The 16,765-nt window shown below is 36.9% G+C and overlaps 1 pseudogene; it reads right to left on the bottom strand.

Annotated features, from left to right (window-relative positions):
• The window catches only part of LOC117931982, a 32,130-nt pseudogene extending 16,407 nt beyond the window's left edge, over positions 1–15,723 (bottom strand).
• Positions 15,724–16,765: the final 1,042 nt, after the last annotated feature.

Raw genomic sequence — 16,765 nt, 5'->3', positions numbered from 1 at the left:
TTTAACTAAATTATAATACATGACAACCAAATAATAATACCAATGGAACATTGTATTTTCTCTATGCTAAGTTGCTAACTCTATCAATGATAAAATTAATGATAATGTAGGCATCGATGGTGGGAGAAGGATTACCTAAATATATGTCTGAAAGCACATCTGAATTGAAAAGAGAGCAAAATTCCTTTCTGCGTGAGTCATTTAATAGATATGAATTTCTGGGATATGTGAAATTTTAGGCCAATTCAAGACTGGTCTCCTTTGTCAATCATAAGATTCTTTAGGAAGCTAATATCTGAGACAAATAATATTTAAATCAAACCTTAGTATTTCATAAAACTATTAGAATCTAGAACTCTAAGTAAAATTATTATTTTAGTACACAACATGAGAAATTGGCATGTAACTGAGGTGAGGTTACCCATCTCGTGTGGTAACACTGCCAAACCAGAACATTCATGAATTGAGAGACATTTTAGAGTTGAAACATGTTGAAGCAGCTCATGTGGGAGAGATCCCATATCTTCTATGATGTCAATATATAGAGACTCCAATGAAGAAGTAGTGACAAGCCTTAACTGTTGTATAACCTCTTCTCTCACTTTATGCAGTTGTAGTGTCTTAAGACAAGGTAACGAAGACACTGGCATGGATGTCAGCTTTGGGCATTCCCATATGTATAAACTAGAGAGAAGAGGAGATAAATACAGTTTCAAGGATGCCAAGTCACCACAATACTTGACCCTTAATTCTGAAAGAAAAGGAAATGAAGGCAGTAGTAAAGATTTCAGCTTGCGACATTCCCCAATGCACAAAAAAGAAAGAAGAGGAAATGAATGCAGTTCTAAGGACGCCAAGTTGCCGCAACACTAGATATCTAAATGTGAAAGAATAGGAGATGGAGGTAGTGGTAAGGATGTCAGCTTTGGACATCCCCAAATCTTTAAACTAGAAAGAAGAAGAGATGAATGTAGTTCCAAAGATGTCAAGTTGCCACAATACCCGATATCAAATTGTGAAAGAAGAGGACATGGAAGCAATAGTAAGGATGCGAGCTTAGGGCATTCTAGAAATATAAAGTAGAAAGAAGAGGAGATGAATGCAGTTTCAAGGATTCCAAGTCACCACAAGGTCAGATCTTTAAAATTGAAAGAAGAGGAGATGGAGGTAGGATTAAGGATGTTAACTAAGGGCGGGCATTCACAGATCTGCAAATTCGAAAGAAAAGGAGATGAATGCAGTTCCAAGGATGTCAACTCATACCAGAACTTGATATCTAATTGTGAAAGAAGAGGAGATGGAGGCAGTAGTAAGGATGTCTGATTACTACTCAAAAAGTGTTATTTTGTAGCTTGTAATTAACTCTTTTAAACACTTTTGAGTAGTAGTTATTACCTTTTAACTCAATTAACATGTTAAGGACCCTTACAATCAATTCTAATCAAATTGTGTAAGTTTTGGTGTTTTTGTTAGTAATTTGATCACCAAAGCAATCCAAGATTGAGGAGAGTTATTTGGAATCCTTGGCAAAGCAATGGAAAGCTCAGAAACATGAAGAACCAAAGCTTTGAAGTCCTTTGCCATAAGCAAATCCGGAATGCAAGGAGAGAAGCAAAGAGGAGAAAAGCAAAGAAGAAAACAGAGGACAGCAGCTGCAGTCATCCTTCGCACTTTTGGAGTACTTCCCGAAGTCTATTTTCTACATTCTATATACCATTTCAAAGCTGAGGAAGTCAAGAATCCAATGCTTCAAACGGTGCACGATTTGGAGCTGAAATGAGGAAGTTACAGCCTTTGGAAGACAACTACTCCAAGCTGAAGGAAGGATTCAGCAAAGTGTTGCGAAATCACCCTTTTGTTGCGGAATGATTTCGCAGCCTTTTTGCATAGTGCTATGGATTTCCCCTGAAGTTTCACGCCGCGATGGAAGCCAAACACCACAAGATGAAAGCCAACTTCGCAGCGGTGCGAAACCAGCCTTTTGCTGCGAAGTAATTTCGTAGCCCTTTGTGTTTGTCTGCGAAATTTCGCAGACCTCTTTTTCACCAGTGCAACGGTCCTGAAGCTTCCCGATAGTTGTGCACCGACTCTTTTAGATCTTTTCTTCTGATATTTTTGTGTCTAAATTTCCATTTTCTCCTTATATTCAGCCACTCATGTAATTCCTTAGCTAGGAAGTATCCAAGGAAGGGTAAATTACCTTCCTATATAAACTCCCTTGCATCCATTGTAAAAAATAATCCATGATATAGATATATAAATATATAGAATATACAGAGCCTTGCTCTGTTTTTCCTTCTCTTACATTTTCATTTTCTTTCTAGCCAATCAAACTCTGAGAATTTTTCCTCAAAGGATGAGAGGCTAGGCCCTTTGTCTCTTGGAGCTAAGGAAAGCCGGGTAAGTTTCCTCATGCATAAATTGGAAGTTTTGTTGTTTTAGTTTTTAATGAAGAGAAAGTGTGACCCGTTAATGGTTTTTATCTTTTTAGTTAACTTAAAACGTCTTTAAATCACCTGGGCCAACACTTGGTAAGGCAAGTGATCTCCGTCCATGGAGATTCACTAGTTTACCTCTTGCGAGCCTCTGGGAGGTGACTTGAAGGTAGGATTTTCTAGAATAGCCAACACTTGGTAAGCTTTTGGACTCCAAGGAGACATCCATTAGTTATCTCTTGCGAGCTTTTGACGGGTAATCCAAGGTTAAAGATCACCTTGAATGGCAAATGCTAGATGAGAGGTATGAGCCATTGCAAGGTGCATCAGTGAGAGGGATTTAGTGTTTGAACCCATTAATGGGAAGCATCTGTACAACACCGGTTGGAGAAGGAACTATATGTTAATTCTCTAATGCGAGGAAAAGAAACAAGTGACCGGAACTCTCCTTTTTGTATGAGGAATCTGAGCCTAGTGATCTGAAACTCCAAGAAACACTTTTCTTTGTAAGTAAAATTAGTTACTATTTTTGGTTAGCTTAAAACCAACTTTTTCCACCAAAGATTATGTTTTCTTTTAAAGCTAACCTTGAAATGAAAAGGCACCAATTCAGCTTTGAATTAATATCATTTGTGAAGTGAAAACCCATCCCAGTGAACGATCCTAGAGCCACTATGCTATAGTAGCTTTGTCTTTGCTACCCTAGTATATGGTGTAATAGGTTATAAATTTTGTTGATTAATCCCTCAATCAAGGAGCACCAGCTGGACACGAATCAGTTGAAACACCAATTAGGCATGAATCAAATGGCGCCGTTGCCGGGGATGGTGCCACTTTGCAGTGATATGATCTTTTGAAAACACTTGTGATCTTCATCACAAGTTTGGTGACTTTTCTTTTCCTTTTACTAACTCTTTTTATTTCTTTATTGTTCATATTTTAGTATACCTTTTATTTAGTTTTTAGTTTACCTTAATTTTCTTTCTTTAAATTGTTTTTCTTTTGTTTTCTTTTGTGTTCTCTGTTCTTAATTCACAAATTGCTAGTTGTGCATGCCATATTGAATACCATAGCAGAGGAAGCCATGAACTTCATGAGTTATGTGGCTGAATTTTCAAGAGAATGGGGTGAACCAAATGCTAGAGATATGGGAAGAATGACGTCTCAACCTAAAGCTAAGGGTGAGATGTATATTTTGAATGACGGCATGGACATGAAGGCAGAGATTGCAGCTATGGAAAGGAGATTGGATGAGCTAGAAATGAGGAACATGCAAGAAGTGCAAGCCATCTCTCAGACACCATTGCAAGCTATGCATTGTGCCATTTGTCTATCTTATGAGCACTTGGTGAAGGAGTGTCCTACCATTCCAGTGGAGAGGGAAATGTTTGGTGATTGCAACACCTACAATTCCAATTGGAGGGACCATCCAAATTTCTCTTGGAAACCACAGCCACCTCAGTATCAGCAACCTGCTCAAGCACTTCAGCAAGCCTCAAACCTTGAACAAGCTATGATGAATCTTAACAAGATCATGGAAGACTTTGTTGAAGCTCGGAAATCCATCAATGCTTAGCTCAGTCAAAGAATTGACAGTGTAGAGAAAAAGATGGATGAAGTGCAAAATGATCTATCTAAGAAGATAGATAATCTCCAAGATTCAATCTCAAGGTTTGCCAACCTCAACACAATGCAAGAGAAAGAAAACTCTCCTTCTCAACCTCATCAAAATCAAAAGGGTATCCATGAAATGGAGGCTAAGGAGAGTGGTAAAGAGGTTGATATGCCCACATCCAAGCTAGAGCATGAGGTAGAGTCACTAAACAGAGAAAGAAAAGAGGGAGGAAATCAAAGGAAAGAAAAAAGGAAAAAGTATAGAGAAAGATGACTATATACAAGAAGAATCACAGAGAATAGTCATCAAGGAAGAATTGATGATGAAACGCATGCCTTCACTTTTTCTCCAAGCTTTGTATGGGAAAATCATACATAGCAAGCCTCAAGTGAGAGATGCAAACTTCATATGGGATCCGAGCAAGCTAAGTCAGGATCAAAATTTTTTGATGGACTTAGTCTTTCTTAAGACTAACTAGTCCATAGCTTTTTGTTTTATTTTTTTACTTGTTTTAATTTTGATTTAAATGTTTTAATTTTTATTTCAATGCTTTAATTTTGATTTTAATGTTTTAATTCTACTTTGTTTTGATGTAATATAGGTTTTTGGATGATCAAAATCAGGAGGAATTGCAAAGAAATTGAAAGGAAGAAATCGGAGCGAAAACAGAGCAAAAACAGGGGAGAAAAAGAGCTCTGCGAAATCTCGCAGCCAAAGAGGATTTCTCTGCGAAAACGGCCATTTGTTGCGAAATCAGTTCGCAACACTTTTGAGTCCTCTGCGAAAGTTTTCGCAGCTGCGAATCCAAGAATGGCACACGAGTGCCACTCCGCAGCACAGGAGCCCCAATTTCGCAGCTGCGAAAGCGGCTGCAGAGCTCCAAAGCATGAAATCCTCCATTTCGCAGCCAAAGCTCCATTTGGAAGGGTGTTTGGCAGCTGCGAAGCCAACTTTTGGCACACGAGCGCCATTTCGCAGCACAGTGACCCTCATTTCGCAGCTGCGAAAATGGCTGCGAAACCCAAAAAAAAAAAAAATTCCTTTTCATTTTTCGCAGCCAAAGCCCCATTCCACAGGGAGTTTTGCAGCTGCAAAACCAACTTTTGGCACACGAGTGCCATTTTTGCAGCACAGTCACCCTTATTTCGCAGCTGCGAAGCATAAAAACTCCCAATTTCGCAGCCAAAGCCCAATTTCACAGAATATTTCAAAGCTGCGAAACGGCTGCAATTTAAAAACTTCCAATTTCGCAACCAAAGCTCCATTTCGCAGGGTATTTCGAAGCTGCGAAACCACTTTTGGGAACATGAGTACCATTTGGAAGCCCCGTACACTCATTTTGCAGCTGCGAAATGAGCTGCGAAATCACCTCAAAGCTTTGAAATGGCTGCCAAATCACCTCCAAACTTAGAAATGACCTTCAAATTGTGAAATTGACTTGCAAAATGGAGGGAGGTTTGCAAAAACACTTTACAAAGCTAAGGGAAGTTGCTAAAATGCCAACAGAGCCCCACGACCATGTATATGAAGAGGAGAGCCCCGCACACCCTGAGATCACACACATGAAGCCTCTCATTCCATTTCTTACCTCCTTTAAACCATCAAAGCCCATAGCTCCAGCTGAGGAGACTATGCCACCTAAGGAGATTACCAAAGCAAAGGTTGAAGTTCTGATCCAACCCACTCAAGAGGCCACCACAGATGCATCAGCTCCACAGGACCCTTCCATTACTTGATCATCTTTTTATTTTTTGTATTTACTTATTATATTAGTATAGATAATTTCATGTTTTGATGTCTTATATTCTGAGATTGGATGTATTACTGATGATACATCATATATAGACATCAATTCTTGTTTAAACTTAGCATTTTTCTATTTCCTCTACTCACTAACTCTTATGTTTTCTTTGAAACATGTGGTTTCTCCTATATGACTCAGACTCCATGTCACTCAAGAGGTACCACTTCCTCCCTATTTTTTAATCGTTTTTGTCACATTGAGGACAATGTTCAGCTTGGTTGGGGGGAGAGTTGAGGAAGTAAGTATTGCTATTAATGCTAAGTTATTTTGGTAATTTAGTTGCTTTTTGTTTAATTTTAAAATTTTTTAAGTTTTTATTCTACTCTCCATGGTTATTAAGGAAAATTTTTCAAAATGAAAAGGGAGAAATTGATTTTTTATCTTTTTACTTGACTTAGAGTTTGTACTATGTTTATTAAAGTTGATGAATTGTTGAAACTTCTATTGAATTCAACCTCAGTTCTTCCACTTTAAGCTATTCACACACTGTGCACAATAGGTTCCGAGTATAAGATGAAAAACTATTTCCCTCTCGACTTAGGAAAATTTTAGACTTGGTACCTTTGACCTCATTTAATAGTGTTGGGACACCTTGTAAAAGGCCAATGAGTCTTTGAAAAAAAAAAAATGTTTGCTTACCTTGAAACCCGAGCAAGGTCTGAGGGGTATATGGTGAAAATCTTTAAAACCTGGTGCCCTAAGCCTTAATTGGTTGGGAGTCACCGACCTCAATGCTCGTTACATGGGTGAATAGGTGGAGTTTAACATACTGTAGGTGCTTGGGTATTTAAAAATTCATTCTCAAAAGTCCGGGGTGAAATCCGAGGAGTTAGTGGTTGAAAAATCCTTAAAGCTTGATGCCCTAAACCTTGATTGGTTGGGAGTCATCGATGGACCCCCGTTACATGGACAATTTAGAAAAGAATGCCTTTAAGCTTTGCACTCCTACAAGAAAAAAAAATTGTGAGAAAAGAGGTGTGTTCTTAGCCTATTGGAGGTTGATCAGTTTACTAAGCTTTGAAAAAAAAAACTAGGTTGAGAAGAGAGATTAGTTTGACATACTATATTCGGAAACTAATAAGTAACACTTAGATTTTTGTGGAAGAGTAAGGTTTGACCCTTTGGGAGTGGAAACTCTTTTGAAGCTTAAATTTGCATAATGCCTACTCTTTATGAATTGTGACTAGACAAGTTATTTGATAACTCTTGTTGAAATTTGAGTTTATATTTCTTTAATGTTCCATGTGAGAGTTTGATTAGTCATGCCACTTAAACATTTTTTGAAGTGATCAACATGATGTTGTAAATTATGGTACTTTTATTTTATTTTTCTCTCCTTCATTGCTAAGGGACTAGCAATATGTCGGTTGGGGGGAGTGATTACTACTCAAAAAGTGCTATTTTGTAGCTTGTAATTAACTCTTTTAAACACTTTTGAGTAGTAGTTATTACCTTTTAACTCAATTAACATGTTAAGGACCCTTGCAATCAATTCTAATCAAATTGTGTAAGTTTTGGTGTTTTTGTTAGTAATTTGATCACCAAAGCAATCCAAGATTGAGGAGAGTTATTTGGAATCCTTGGCAAAGAAATGGAAAGCTCAGAAACATGAAGAACCAAAGCTTTGAAGTCCTTTGCCATAAGCAAATCCGGAATGCAAGGAGAGAAGCAAAGAGGAGAAAAGCAAAGAAGAAAATAGAGGACAGCAGCTGCAGTCTTCCTTCACACTTTTGGAGTACTTCCTGAAGTCCATTTTCTACATTCTATATACCATTTCAAAGCTCAGGAAGTCAAGAATCCAATGCTTCAAACGGTACACGATTTGGAGCTGAAATGAGGAAGTTACAGCCTTTGGAAGACAACTGCTCCAAGTTGAAGGAAGGATTCAGCAAAGTGTTGCGAAATCACCCTTTTGTTGCGGAATGATTTCGCAGCCTTTTTGCACAGTGCTATGGATTTCCCCTGAAGTTTCACGCCGCGATGGAAGCCAAACACCACAAGATGAAAGCCAACTTCGCAGCGGTGCGAAACCAGCCTTTTGCTGCGAAATAATTTCGCAGCCCTTTGTGTTTGTCTGCGAAATTTCGCAGACCTCTTTTTCACCAGTGCAACGGTCCTGAAGCTTCCCGATAGTTGTGCACCGACTCTTTTAGATCTTTTCTTCTGATATTTTTGTGTCTAAATTTCCATTTTCTCCTTATATTCAGCCACTCATGTAATTCCTTAGCTAGGAAGTATCCAAGGAAGGGTAAATTACCTTCCTATATAAACTCCCTTGCATCCATTGTAAAAAATAATCCATGATATAGATATATAAATATATAGAATATACAGAGCCTTGCTCTGTTTTTCCTTCTCTTACATTTTCATTTTCTTTCTAGCCAATCAAACTCTGAGGATTTTTCCTCAAAGGATGAGAGGCTAGGCCCTTTGTCTCTTGGAGCTAAGGAAAGCCGGGTAAGTTTCCTCATGCATAAATTGGAAGTTTTGTTGTTTTAGTTTTTAATGAAGAGAAAGTGTGACCCGTTAATGGTTTTTATCTTTTTAGTTGACTTAAAACGTCTTTAAATCACCTGGGCCAACACTTGGTAAGGCAAGTGATCTCCGTCCATGGAGATTCACTAGTTTACCCCTTGCGAGCCTCTGGGAGGTGACTTGAAGGTAGGATTTTCTAGAATAGCCAACACTTGGTAAGCTTTTGGACTCCAAGGAGACATCCATTAGTTATCTCTTGCGAGCCTTTGACGGGTAATCCAAGGTTAAAGATCACCTTGAATGGCAAATGCTAGATGAGAGGTATGAGCCATTGCAAGGTGCATCAGTGAGAGGGATTTAGTGTTTGAACCCATTAATGGGAAGCATCTGTACAACACCGGTTGGAGAAGGAACTATATGTTAATTCTCTAATGCGAGGAAAAGAAACAAGTGACCGAAACTCTCCTTTTTGTATGAGGAATCTGAGCCTAGTGATCTGAAACTCCAAGAAACACTTTTCTTTGTAAGTAAAATTAGTTGCTATTTTTTGTTAGCTTAAAACCAACTTTTTCCACCAAAGATTATGTTTTCTTTTAAAGCTAACCTTGAAATGAAAAGGCACCAATTCAGCTTTGAATTAATATCATTTGTGAAGTGAAAACTCATCCCAGTGAACGATCCTAGAGCCACTATGCTATAGTAGCTTTGTCTTTGCTACCCTAGTATATGGTGTAATAGGTTATAAATTTTGTTGATTAATCCCTCAATCAATGAGCACCAGCTGGACACGAATCAGCTGAAACACCAATTAGGCATGAATCAATGTCATCTTAGGGTAATGGGAGATCTCTAACTTAGAAAGAAGAAGAGATGAATGCAGTTCCAAGGATGCCAAGTCATCACAATACCTGATATCTAATTGTGAAAGACAAGGAAATGAAGGAGGTGGTTGTGTTGGTAAGTCCCTCCTCCACAATTCCTTCAACTTTGGCATGTCATTGAGAAAGAGTCTTTCAAGAGATGCTAAGAATATTGGTGTTGCTGATCAACAGTACTCCATGTACTTCACCTTTTCCAAATCATCATGTTGTAGAGACTTGAGGTGACTCAACCCACCGTTCGTCATCCAACCTGGAAACGTCATACCTCCATAACCTTTTATAAAGAGCCTCTCCAGGCTTGGAGGTGTATGTGTTCTAGCACTGACTCAACATCCTCACACAATTGAGCTCCTGAGCGCCACCATATAAATTTCAAGGATTGAATGCATTGTTTTTTCCCTAAATTTGCTTCCCTGGATTCTACTAGAACATCCCTCACATTTTCAAGCCCTTCAATCCTTAGCTCTCCCTTGTGGCTGTTAAGCCCTTTCAATTCACTCAATCTACCAATTTTATCATCATCCCTTAACTCCCCTCTCTCATTTCCACCATTTCCTGCAACAAATACTGGTAAGCTTTGAAGCAAAGTCAACTCTCCTATTCCACATGGCATATGAGTCAAACTCCAACACCTTTCATTCTCCATGTGTCTAAGATCTAATCAATTTTCCTATATCTTTTGGAAATTTTTTTAAATATTCGCAACCAACAAGCTTTAATGTTTCCAAATTTTTTAACCTTGTAATACTATCTGGGAGTACCTCAAAGTCATTCTAGGAGAGATCAACATATCTTGGATTACTCAATTTACCTAAACACTTTGGTACCAAAGTTAAATTGAAATGATTCAAGCTCACACACATAAGCACTTAAAACTTAAACTTGAAAAAGTTGTTCTTGAAATTGAATCATCTTTATCTTCAGTCATAAGATCTTTTATCACTTAAAGGGTCAGTATGTGTTTTACCTTCAAAGCCTTCAACTTGAGATTCATTGGTTTAGACAATGATACATGACGAACATCTTTCGAGATCTCCTTCACATCATCTTTTAAAACAAGAACCTCAAATCCTATAACTGATTGTGCAAGATCATGCATTTTACTACTTAAATGTATTATTATAAGCATCTTTTTCAAACTCCTCCAATGATGATTTGGTTAATAATTCCTCAAAATATTCATCCCCTACATCCTTATCTAAAATATAGCCTTATGTTATCCATAATTCCACTAGCGACTTTTTCTCAATTTCGTAGTCTTTTGGAATAATGCACAAAAAGTAAAACATTGTTTCAAATGTATTGACAAATTATCATAGCTTAGCTTCAGCACTGGTAAAACATTATTATTTCTAGCTCCAAGTGACAACAACTTTTCATTATTTTTTATGGACAACCATTGACTTTCTTTGGCTTTCAAGCACAATATTGTTCCTATTGTTTTGACAACAAGTTGTACTCCATTACACATATTTACAATTTCTTTTCCAATTTCTACAAGCCTTGGATGCCCTTTTTCTTATCCCTCCCTGAATGCTAGTTTTGAAAATAAATCCCATGATTGAGTTTCTTTCAAACCTTTCAAAACAAATGGAGAATCAATTCCCATAATATATGCAACCTTATAATTTCGAGTAGTCACAACAATTTTACCCTCCCTTCCAATGACCATCAACAAAATTCTCAATTGATCCCATTTTTCAAAGCTTTCATTCCAAACATCATCTAGTACTAGAAAGCATCTCTTTTGACTTAATTTTTTTTTAAGGAGATTTTTTAAACCATTCAACTCCAATCTTTCTACATCTTCCTCCCATACTCTTTTATGATTTTTTTAACCAATGAATTTACATCAAAATTATCAGAAACACAAACCCCATATTCTAGGCCCAAAATATTGTACCATTCTCTCATCATTATGAACCAATTGAGCAAGGGTGGTCTTACCCAACCCTCCAATGCCAACAATGGCAACCATGGAAAATTTTCTTGATAATCAGAGGACAACAACTTTATGATCTCCTCTTTGTCTTCATCTCTTCCTAGAATTTCAAATGTTAATATGTATGAGTGAGTGTCTCACCAACTATTTTCTATCCGTCTGTGATAATGTCCCTTTGAATAAGATTTAGCCTCAATGAAGGATAATCGAGGCTTAAGACTCACTTGATTGAGGCTTATAGCCTTGATGTTATAGCCTCAAGTCTATTAAGGCTTAAGCCTTAGATATTCAAAAGGTTTTAATGGAATTAGGGCCTTTATCAATTTTTCATATACATTTTTTAAGAGATTTAAGCCTTGATATTTATTAGTTGTAGTGACTTGTGCTTTTACAGGGTTTTGGTATAGATTTATGAGAATTATCTTGCATCCAAGATGAGGGTTAAACCTTTTAAGGGCTTAGTTGACTACCAATTAAACCTTAAATGGAAATGAAATGAAGAGATTGGGAAGAAGAAATAACAAAATTGTTAGTCATTATAGTGACCAAACTTATATATAATCATTATCTCATTATTGATGGATAAAAGAAAAAAAAAATCATTATAATTAACGGATTGAAATTACCATTAATGGAGAGGTTAATGGAGCAATAAGATATAATAATGATTCATTAGAGGATCCTACTAGTCATAGTGATAGTAGTTTTGAAGATTATTTGATAAATGCATGTTGAATAACATTGAGAAATAGTGATGATAGGATCCTCTCAATATTATTCAACTTAATTGGCGTTTGGTTTGTAATGAGAGGAGCTTTATTCTGTCTTGATTTATAGCCATAATTGGACTAATTTTTCTATAGTTTTCCATGTATAATGGTGGAGTTTAAGTTTTATTCTGATCAAATTTTGAATTTTGTGGGGAGGATCTCTGATCCTTCACTTGATATATTTATTAATATACAATTTATCTTTGTTTCTTATAACAAAAAAAAAAAAAGGATGTATAAGAGAATTGGATTTTAGAAGAGACAAAAACTAAATTAGAAGCTATTAAAAACGACATACAATTAATTTGGTTATCATACATTGTATGTTTTCTTATTATTTAATTTTTCATATGGTTTTATTAGTATTTTTCTAATTTTTAAGATTTATTCTTTTTATTATTATTAAAGTTGAGGTTTATGCCTTGTTTCGCCTCAAGACTTATGCTTTTACCCTTAAATAAAAAATTTTCTAGTTTTTATTTGAGAAAAACGCCTCAATACTGCTTTTACCCTTTTAAAACATTGCCTAAGATATATGTTTGACAGCACACCTAGATTGAAAAGAGAGCAAAATTCTTTTCTACGTGAACCATCTAATAGATATGAATTTTTTGGCCATGTGAAATTTTAAGCCAATTCAAGATTGAACTCCTTTGGGCACTAGGCCAATCATAAGCTTCTTAAGGAAGGTAAAATCTATGACAAATACTAATTAACTAAGACCTTGGAATTTTCTAAAACTCGTGGAATGCAAAACTCTAAGTAAAATGATTAGATCAACAATTGGTTAAAAGGAAAAATGAACTTACTAATCTTTGCATTTTAACAAACATATGAATGAAAATATAAAGAAGTGCCAAAGCAAAATGAAAATAAAGCATTTTTCATGTAAGATAATAAAATTAAGAAGAAAGTTCAAGGATTTCCGACCTGAAATGACATCTTGTATCAATTCACTCTTTACAACCATTAATATTAATATCTGGGATATGAGCAATCTTGTGCCACTCTTCGCCTATTTCCCTTCGACATCTTTCTGTTAGGTGCTCACAATCATATATAGAAAGGCTTGCAAGTGAGGTGAGGCTACCTATCCAATATGGTAATATGGTCAAACCAGAACAGTTGTCAATTGAGAGACATTGAAGAGTTGAAACATGTTGAAGCAACTTATCTGGGAGAGATCTCATATCATCTATGTTGTCAATATAGAAAAACTCCAATGAAGAATCAATGACAAGCATCAACTGCCAAAATACACTACAACAAAGTACATGATCATGGATGGAATGTTTCGTCTCTAACAATATGCCTTTTTTAGCCAAAAGGCTTTCCTAACGAAAAGTTTCGTCTCGTTCATTGTCTCGATAGTTGTGTCACCCTATGTTTTTGGAGACGAATAATTAACGTTTGTTATGAAAACATATTTATGACAAAACAAGATTTTGTGGCCGACACTATTTGGCAGCGAGTTTTTTTTTTGTGGCCTCAAATACAATGTTTCGTTTGGAATTAGATTTTCAAATATCGAGTAAACCATTTGGTAACAAAATATTTCATTTGGTAACAAAAAAATTTTGTCACTACATGTTACTTTGTACATTAGGAGACAAACTATTTTCATCTCCATTATGTTGACACATGGTTTCTACAACGAAATAATTTTATCTCCATATATTTCCACATACATTTGGGGAGGAAATATTTTTGTCTCAAAATGTTGACAACTAGTTTGGGTAACAAACAAATTTTGTCTCTAAGTGTGACTCCTGAAAGTAAAGACAGTCTGTAAAAATTGAGTTTAGGTCTAAAGATTAGGTTACCTATCGGGAAAGTACAATGATTAGAGATAGCACGCCTTTAAGCCTTAAAGATTAGGTCTTTACTGATCAAATTAAGATAGGTATGATAATTATATTGATTGAGAAATCTATGAATACCAAGTGATAATCATAAGGAATGGATAAATAACAAGATGGAATTGGAAGCGTACATGAGCAACAAACAAAAGCACTTTCATAGGGAACAAAGGTTACTACACAAGTATAAAAATAGTTACATGTATGTCATAGTATAAACCAAAGATCAATCATCTTTTAATCGACATAACAATCAAAATCAACAATTGGCAAATGTGTCATATGTTGGGCCCCACCAATGCTCGATTTATTTTTGCATGAATTGATTCTCTAATTTTCATTTTCTGGAATTATAGAACTTATTCATGTTTATTGAAAATCACGAAAATCAAGAAATTTATTAAAAAATCAAGAAAAATAAAAAAAAAATGCCAAAAAGAAATTTGACAACAAATTTATTAAAATTAGGATTTTATTGTCTAAAAGATGTCTAAAAATGAATTTTTAAGGCTCAAATTATTTAATTGAAAATGGATTTGAAAAATCAATTCAAAACTGTAAGTTCCCCAACAAATAAGCATATGGAAGAGGAGAGCGTGCAAATGGGACAAGGTGCCCATACAATGAAGAAACTGGAAGTGTGGTTCAAGAAGTGGGGCACCAGTATAGCTTGCTCATGGCACTCACATTTGTGGCTCAGTATCGATCTCACTTGATCTCGCAAAACTGTACTGATAGTAGGATGCGATTGTTGAACACTACTCAACGACTTTTGGGCCAAAATGGGCTTTTCTCCAAACTTAATATTAAACCTGGGCTTCATCCAAAATAATTGTTCAAAGTAGCCCTCATATGTCCACATAAGCACAGAGACCATTTTTTTATATGTTATTTTTGTTTACTTTCCCATTTGCTTCTCATCCCGTGATTGCTTTGTCCAGTTTTTCTCTTCAAACCCTAGCCCTACCAGTTTTTCTCTTCAATTATTTATAAAAGAGTTCTAAAAAATAACGAACTTACCTCAATTATCAAACTCGGGAAGCACAGTTCTCCCCATAATTATAATCTATGTTGTGTGATTCGGAGGCACCAATTTATGAACAGTAAATGACACATGCTTCAAGAATTCGGTCATGGAAATTTTGAGTATTGACAACTGGAGGTTTCAGAATATTTGGTTGACTTGGCTAGAAAGAAAGGCTTTAGAACTTTGAGCCTTAATCTCAATTGCATAGCAACAGAACCCAGATGAATTTCTTCTTGAGACCTTTGCTAGTTGCAAAGATTCGATATGAACTTCTTGGAAGAACAAGTGTTCTGACAGCAATCATATGGATGAATCCTTCATTCTAGAGCCTTTAACAAACGCATCGATGCATGATAGCAGTGACAAAGCAAACTGCATGACAGCTCAAACAAACCATGGAGGAACCTCAGGGTCCTCATTACTACCATCACATGGCTGCCTGTTCTCCATGGTTGTAGAAAATCCAGGTGGCACGCCATGATCAACATCATATGGCTCCAAAACTTCCAGTGAGTGGTTGGATTCTTCCTTTGTGCTGGTTTAATCCCACAATATTACCCCGTCATACTCTTCCGTAAGAGCAATGATCAAGTCTTGAGTGTCAAGCCCAGAATTCAGGCATATTTAGGTATTACGTGCCTGTTAAAATAGTTGAGAAGTTTGCTGCTTGATGCACCTCTCACAAAAGAAAGGAAGAACCATATGCATGATATCAATCTATATATCAATGTGATCCCCATCTGAAACATTGAACTGAGCGTCTGGACCTCTTGGATACCCATCACGCCTCTCAATGAACTCTACCACTTCCTTATTCCAGGTGAGATTCTTCACATCAACTATCCAGTCAACTGAGACGAGGGCGTAACCAGTCCACGGGTTGCTTGAATTCCATATTTTTGGTTCTTGGACCATCAATGCATGGCCCAAACGGATTTTGTGTATCGACCCTCAGTACTCCCTCCTTGTACGTAAAGAGATCAGGCCGGACTAGTGCCACAAAGCTAACTGGCTCATGTAGGGAGACCCCATAGACACCATCAGTCTTCATCTTATCTTTCAGCAAGCAAGAATAAATCTCATTTGTCTCATCAGTAGGTCGGTTTGCTGCGAGAGATTGTTTTAATTGATAGAGCTCCCATAAACTGACTCAACCTCAAATCCTTCATCAAAGTACATGATCTTAGCACAGAAGGGAACACATTATGATCTGGGTATTTTTCAGAAGCCATTATTTGAATGAAGAAAATAAGGAATGGAGGAAGGAGCCAGGGGAAGTGCAGCATTGATGACGGATTTCCAAGCAAGAGTTTGAGGTTGGAGTGGATGGAGAGGATAGTGGAGTGAATAAAGAGAGATGGTGGGCTTGTATTGAGGCTTTACGCATGGAGTTGGCGCCAGTGGCAGTGGAGAAGTGGTCTAGATTGGTTGGAGCTAGGGGACGAAATAGGTGGTTCTCGAGGACCCATGTTGGGTGGAACAAATGGAGCTAGGTTGGGTAGAGCCGGCAGACCAAGGTTGCCAGGAGGTGGAGGTTGGAAGTTTGGTGGATTTCTTGGAACTTGAGGTCTCTAAGAATCAAATGGAGGCAAACCTAAGATTGAACTAAGGAAATACCCAGCTAGGTTTCCTGTGCCAAGAGATGAAGCAGAATTATGGATAGAAGAAGCATCAACCCCATGACCACACGATGGTTGTTGTGAATGCACAGGAATAAAATTATTTCATTCTAGCTTCTGAGGTGGACCACATCCCCAGGTTAGACATTCACCATCATTATGTTTCTTGCTTGAAAGTTGTTGCACGGATCCAAAGTCTTTGATGTCAACCTTCCTCTCCTCAATCTTCAATGCAAGCAGATACAAAGTCACGAATAGAATTCCCATTTGGAAGCAATTGGCTATTTGAATGATTGGGTAGCAGTATTTTTGCATGGAGGTTGGAGTTGTGGCAGTTT

This window comes from Vitis riparia, chromosome 15 (assembly GCF_004353265.1).
Source record: "Vitis riparia cultivar Riparia Gloire de Montpellier isolate 1030 chromosome 15, EGFV_Vit.rip_1.0, whole genome shotgun sequence".
Lineage (NCBI taxonomy): Eukaryota > Viridiplantae > Streptophyta > Magnoliopsida > Vitales > Vitaceae > Vitis > Vitis riparia.
Note: the sequence above shows the minus strand (reverse complement) of the source record. Positions and strands in the feature narration are given on the sequence as shown.